Source organism: Cebus imitator, unplaced genomic scaffold (assembly GCF_001604975.1).
Source record: "Cebus imitator isolate Cc_AM_T3 unplaced genomic scaffold, Cebus_imitator-1.0 Scaffold14, whole genome shotgun sequence".
Taxonomy (NCBI): Eukaryota; Metazoa; Chordata; class Mammalia; order Primates; family Cebidae; genus Cebus; species Cebus imitator.
The window spans coordinates 5,356,643-5,364,054 of NW_016107329.1; positions in this window are offsets into that span (position 1 = coordinate 5,356,643).

Genomic DNA, 7,412 nt, shown 5'->3' on the forward strand with positions numbered 1-7,412 from the left:
ACAGATAACCAAGAGAAAAATCCAAGAGATCGAATGTTCACAAGCTGTTGCCTGTGAGAGGCCGTGCCGCTGGCGAGGGCTGGAGTGGGGATATCAGGGAAAGATGGCTTTTCTTTGTAAGCCGTTAAACACCTGCTTTTTGTTTGTTTGTTTTTATTATTACAAACATTTTGTGTGTTACTTTCACTAAAAACAAACCCATGTAAGTTAAAACATTGTTTTCTGTTTATAAAATTTTTTCCACATGACTCATTCTATTCTTTAAGGATAACATATATTTTACCCATGATTTAAATGTCCAAATTAAGGTATTTTCTCCATTAGTAAATGTTTAGTATCTGGACCCTAGGGGAAAAAAAAGACCTGTCAAAAGCACTTTGTTATAATACATGTTGCAGCAAAGCAGTATTTGAAGGAAGGAGAATCAGGAGTGTGTGAGAGCAAAGAATGGGAAGCACTGAGCTTTGAGTTAAGGGTTTTTTTTTCTTTTTACTTCTATAGGGAGAATTCAGAATATAGTGTAACAGAACTGTTGGAATATAGGTTTTCAACTTTTATTGCCTATTTAAAGCACTGTAATAATTTTTAGCTGTACTTATATCATAAACCTAGTTACATGTATGCACTTTGAAGACAAACTTGGGTTTAAACACTGGCTCTTCCTCTTGGCCCTGTAATTTCACTCTCCCTTTGCATAAAATGCATCCAACAATCGTGCCTACCTACAGGGGTGTCATAAGAGTTAAATGGATGATCGATGTAAAGGGATTAGCACACGATATACTTGCAATACATTTTTAAATGATTTGCTAAGAAAGTCAAATAATTCAACAAATGTAACACACATACATATACACATTTGGGATATTCGGCACAGAACAAGTACACAGAACACAGATGGTTATTACTGTAATGTAAGTTGGATACATTTTCACCTTTGTCCTGGTATCAAAGAGAATAACATTTTCTCACTTCTGAATGTGGGCGGTACTCACAAATTCCATGTTCATATCAATGCTTGAAGCTGCTGAAGCAAAGTGATTTAGTAAGAGATATTCGTTTCTGCTGACGTGACATCAGGAAAGAATTTCTCTTGCTTTATACTTTTCCAGGGGTGGTTTTATTTTCTCAGAAAATTGTGTATACTTGGTTCTTGTCCAAATCAATGCCCCATACATCATTTAGAAATTATGTCCCTTAGGACAAAAAATTCCAAAAGACAGGACCCAAGGGTAGATCCTTTTCTCTCTGAGGAACTTTTATCACTCTAGTTTCACAGGAAAGAGCCAGATGTTCCCTGTAGCCAGGTAGACAGCAGGGAAAGGAAAACATTTGTGTTGTTACTCCTTCTATTTGAATTGTTTCATAATTTGGCCTGTCCTTTTCTCCCAGCTAAGTAATACTTTCAGATGTGCTAACAAATTTCAGAGGATTCGGCTCAGGATGTGGTCTACAACTGCAGTGACCATCTCTCTGTTAAACACATCCACATTCACACACACACACACACACACACACAAAACCCTCTATGCATGTTGATGACTTAACATTAAAATGGGAAGTTTAATTTTGGCATTTTCTGATTTGCTTATAGGTTCTCAAATCATAAAAGTATTTTTTAAAAACAAATACTTGTTATTAAAAGAAACCAAAAGCAAACAAAACATTAGGGAAGACAACAGTGAATTCTCGTGGAGAGCATCCATGCATTTCTTAGGTCTTCTTTAAGTACGTGAATATTGATTGTTGGAAGTTTGTGGTGAAAATAATCTAAAAGAGCAATCGCAACTTTACCCGGCTATGGTGCTTTAAATAATCTGAGTACCTAATCAATAATAGCAATAGTAACTCATGTCTGAAAACAGAAAATATTACTGTTATTACCCAAAAGTTGATTTCACATAGGATGCATTCGAAAGGGTTTCTGCAGCAGGGGGAGCCTGTCCGCCCTCTTCACCGACCCTCTCATGGCCACCCTTTCTATGGCTTCCTCCTCTCTGGGTGTCCAGGCTGTTCTGAGCTCCTCCTACTCCAGTCCTAAGCTGACTTCACTCTCATCACCCATCTCATCATTTTCGGAAGTAAACAGTAAACAAAGCAGGCTTTAACTCTACTCCAACAGGGCCAGCTCTATCTTTACTGGGCTGCGGTGGAATCTGGAGCTCAACCTAATCATCTTGTCATGTTCAGGGTCCCAGTGGGTGAAGCCAATCCCCCCTTCCCATGGCCCACCACAATCCATGCTGACAATCTACCCCAGGACGCTCTCAGACCTGGAGCAGGGTGGAGCCCCCGAGTCACCTGCTGAACGTGCCGTGGACAGCTGGTCCTCTGCCCACCTCAGGCTCTCTGGGAATCCTGCCTGATCCCAATGTCCCCACACCATGCCCAGAGTCCTTCCCGGAACAGATAGCAATGGGGGACCCTGAGTCTCTGCACATCAATGTGACCCACTTGCTGTCCAGGCATGAGTGGCAGAGGTCCCGGGATACAGGTGGGGAGGGAGAAGCTGGGCAAGAATGAGGCACCAGGGGGCGCCTGGCAGAACCATCCAGGAACACTGGGAGGTGGGGAGGGGTGGGAGGCTCCAGGCTCCAGTGCTGCTCCACTGTCCCCATGGACCTCATTTCCACACAATTCCAAAGCGAGAGTGGTTAAGGATTTTGAGAGCGTGACTGCAGAACATTGCGAAATGGGCAATTTCACTCCTGGAGTCTCTCTCTAGACAGGATTTTATTTTCTTTTCCTTTGACTACTTCAAATCTAAACTGAAGTCCTTCTCTTTGACTCACTGGCCTCTCCCTGACTCTTGATGTCCACTTCATTTGGCCCCAGAGAACTGCGCTGCCTGATGGCTTGTTTTGCCCTGCCTTTCTTCAAATACCCCTCTACCTGCCTGCACTCCTTCTGGCCCGCCGGGCTCTGGAGCTCTCCCATCAGAACCAATTCATCTGTCCTTGGTTCAGCCCCATGCTATCCATTCTCTCGTGTGTGTCAGTCTTGCATTCTAGGTTTGAAGCCAAGAAATATGTAATTTTTTCCTCTAAATCTCCCTCACACTTTAAAAAGATCCTGTGAGATTCTGTGCCAATAATTATTGGCCAGTATCTTGATTGGGCACAGAATCTCACAGGATCTTTTTAATACAAAAAATTAGTTGGGTGTGGTGGCCTGTAATCCCAGGTACATGGGAGGTTGAGGCAGGAGAATTGTTTGAACCTGGGAGGCAGCAGTTGCAGTGAGCCAAGATTGTGCCATTGCACTCCAGCTTGGGCATCAAGAGTGAAACTCCATCTCAAAAATAAAAGAAGAAAAAATGTAAGATGCTGTGGCGCTGTCAAATGCCCAGCTCCCCTGTTCCTGAAAGATTAAAATACTTGAAGGTCCCATATTAGTTTCCCATGCTGCCATGATGAGATAGTGCCATTAACTGATTGGCTTAAAACAAAAGAAATTTATTCTCACAATTCTGGAGGCCAGAAGTCGGAAATCAAGGTTTCGGCAAGGCCACGCTCCTGCTGAAGCTCTGGGGACATTCCTCAGCCTCGCCTAGCTCCCGGTGCTGCCCAGCTTTCAGCTGCAGCACTCCCACCCCTGCTGCTGTTATCCCATGGTGTTTTTCTCTATTCTTTTTTTTAAATAGGGACACCACTTATATTTGACTAGGATACACCTAATGATTCATCTTAACTTGATCACATCTGAAAAGTTCCCATTTCCTAGTAAATTCATATTCACAGGTACTGGGGCTTAGGACTTCAACATCTCATTTGTTGGGGGACACAATTCAACTCATGACGGAGATTTTTGTTTTGTTTTGGAAAAGAGTCTCGCTCTGTTGCCAAGGCTGAAGTGTAATGGCGCAATCTCAGCTCACTGCAACCTCCACCTCTTGGGTTCAAGTGATTCTCCTGCCTCAGCCAACTGAGTAGCTGGAATTACAGGCACCCACCACCACACCCAGTTAATTTTTGCATTTTTAGTAGAGATGGGATTTCACCATGTTGACCAGGATGGTCTCCAACCCCTGACCTCAGGTGATCTGCTCACCTCCGCCTCCCAAAATGCTGGGATTACAGGCATGAGCCACTGTGCTTGGTCCATAACAGAGATCTTGAAAGTTATGTGACAGAGATGAGGTAAAAAAACGAATAAAAGATAAAAAACACCCAAATTCCCTATTGAAGTACTGAGAAGACACCTCAACCCTGCCAGGGGCCATCTATGTTAAGAGATGAGGCCACCTTTTGTAAAAACTCTGGGAGAACATCTTGAACAAGATATGGTAGAGAGAAGGCATCCATGACACCAGTGAGAGTCAAAGTCAGATCCAGTTACCCCAATGAGGTCTAGATTCTACAGATAAGAAAGGTCGGATCTCAAGCAAAACCACTGTAGCCTTGACTGCGAGAAAGACATGAGACTTCACTCCAGAGAGCAGAGAGGCAAAGGACACCAATCTCAATGACACTGACTCTTATTCTTCACCAACAGGTCATACGCACTCCAACCTTCTTTTTCTTGTCCATGCAAATGCCACTGAGAAAATTAAGGGGTTTGGAAATATAGAAAGGGACTGTCTCAATTATTGCATTGGATTGGACTCAGCGTTACTTCATACAGATGTTCAGGTTTTCCACTGCAAAGGTATATACATAGACACAGTCCCACAGCCAATCTGCAAGGACTCTTGCAGGCTATTGAGGCTTTACCTCTGCACTGCCCGGGGGGTGTGAGTTCACTCCTCCCTGCATTCAGTGTGCCCGAGTTGGAAGGCTGGGAAGCACTGTTGGTCTCTTCATGGGTCCTCATCTTGAGACCAAGACTAATGAGAAAGCCATCTAGAGCCTTGGTACAGTCAAGATTGATGTTATTACAAGAATTCCTTCTGAATATGTAGGCAGAAGTAGAATAGAGCCAAGAGGGAAAGCAAAGGATGGCGCCAGGCAAGATTGATCTGTGTGGTGTTGAAGAAGAAAGGCAGAGCCAAAATGCTGGGCAGGCGGCATGCGTGGTGGGCAGCGAAGTTGAAAAAAGGGTCAGCAAGCATATTTTCACATGGCTAGAAGCTCTTGCACAGACACTCTGCCTGGGGAGGGTTGTTCCCTTAGAAGAACTGGACTGGAAAAGATTCCAGAATGAACCACTCTCTGTGTATGGAGAACCACGAAATTAAAGTGTCCCAAGGGAATTAGAGTGGAAGCACCCACAACTGAGATTGGCTACAAATGGGGAAACCCAATGCAATTGGCTGAGTCAAAATTCATCATGTGCTTTAATCGTATCATGTTTACTAAATATTTTTTCCGACTTTGTCATAAATGTACGGAGACTTATTTATAGGCTGAATTCGATAGTTTTAAACTTGACATTGCAACTCCTTTTTCCTTTTTAGTTTGTGAATACATAACACCATCCACACATTTCCCATGACCTATTAAGAAACTGTTAAAGAGTCGTCTCCTGGTGATGTCTGTCTCTGACATTCATGAACTTTTAGCCATAAAAAAAATTTGTGATAACCCACAAGTGTCTTAAAATTGAGACTTGAAGCAGAGAGTTTTGTACACTTAAATACGGCATTTGCTGTATTTAAGCCTCCTGGGTAGAGTCAGTCTCATGCATTGTTATGCAAATATTTCTCTTCCCTCACATCTTATTCTCAGTTTTGTTTTTTTTTTTTTGTTCAAACATTTAAATTTGAGCTAGATTGGAGAAGAGAATTATTATTTCTGATATATGTTACTTGAAAAGAATGATTTCTTTTTCCCTAAGTGTATGTAAGAAGTACATTTATTTTAAAAAATGGGACAAACATACCCCTAGGCTTAGCAAATAAGAATATTTAAGCATTTAAACACTTATTTATAGTTTGTAACCTAAATGTACTTATTCCTCTTGATATCTTACAGCAGCAGTCCCTAACCTTTTGCACCAGGGACCATTTTCATAGAAGACAATTTTTCCACTGACTAGGGCAGGTGAAGCAGGAATGGTTTTGGTTTTGAGATGATTCAAGGGCATTATGATTATTGTACACTTTTATTAATATTACATTGTAATATATAATGAAACAATAATACAACTTACCGCAAGGTCGAATCAGGGGGAGCTGAGCTTGTTTTCTGGCAAGTATATGGTCCTATCTGGAGCAATGGGAGACAGTGACAGATCATCAGGCATTAGATTCTCATAAGGAGCGTGCAACCTAGATCCCCGCATCCACAGTTCACAATAGAGTTTGTGCTCCTATGAGAATCTAATGCCACACCTGATCTGACAGGAGGCAGAGCTCAGGTGGTGATGGTGTCACCTACCACTCACCTCCTGCTGTACAGCTTGGTTCCTAACAGGCCATGGACCTGTACCAGTCTGTGGCCCAGGGTTTGGGACCATTGTCTTACGTAAGGACTATTTATTTATTGTGAAGAAAATATCCATAGGTGAAATGCACATATAAGTATGTATAAATGTCTATTACATATATGCATAATTTTATATATTTATGCACACACGCATACATACACCCATACACACCCACCCACACATAATCACATTAGATTTTAAAATGTTTCCCATAGAGAGATGCCAGGATCTATTGCTACAATATCACCTGGGATGCTTATTAAACATGCAGACTCTTGGACTTCCACAGCATTGTACAAAATCAGAACCTCTGGGTAGTACCAGGGAACATGCCTTTTTAAACAAATCTCCACCCCTAAGCCTATGCACACACATTCTAATGCAGAGATCGTCAATCATCCATAAAGAACTAGATAGTAAATGTTTTAGGCCTTGTGAACTGTACTTTCTCTGATGCAATTATTCAATTCTGTCATTGTAGCACAAAAGCAGTTACAGATACTATAGAAATGGTTGTACATGGTTACATTTCTATAAAGCTTTATTCACATGCACTGGAATTTCAATTTCATAAATATTCACCTTATTAAATATTATCTTTTGACAATTAAAAATAATTTTTAAAATGTAAAACTATTCTTAGCTTTGGTGGCTGGACAGATTTGGTCTCTAAGCTACAGTTTGCCAACCCTGAAAATTTGAGGATAATTTAGCTAGATTGATGGCAAACAATATAAATGATAGGCATGTATAAATATTTGTCCAGAGCAAAAGATTGTTATGGTTTAATCTTACTTCAACAAGAAAAACACACTAGTTCTTTCTATGTAGTCATACGACATGTTTGCTAAAAGATTAACAAATTCAACTACGAATTTGTACATGTCCAATTCTTGCTGCTGCTATGGATGGATACCAATATTTTCTCAACCTATACATCAAGCAAGTCAAAATAAGTAGCTACAGGCTTATACCGTGAACCTTTAACTGGCAGGGGAGAAAAGAAAGTGATAACATATGATGCTGAGATGATTTGTGGATAGATG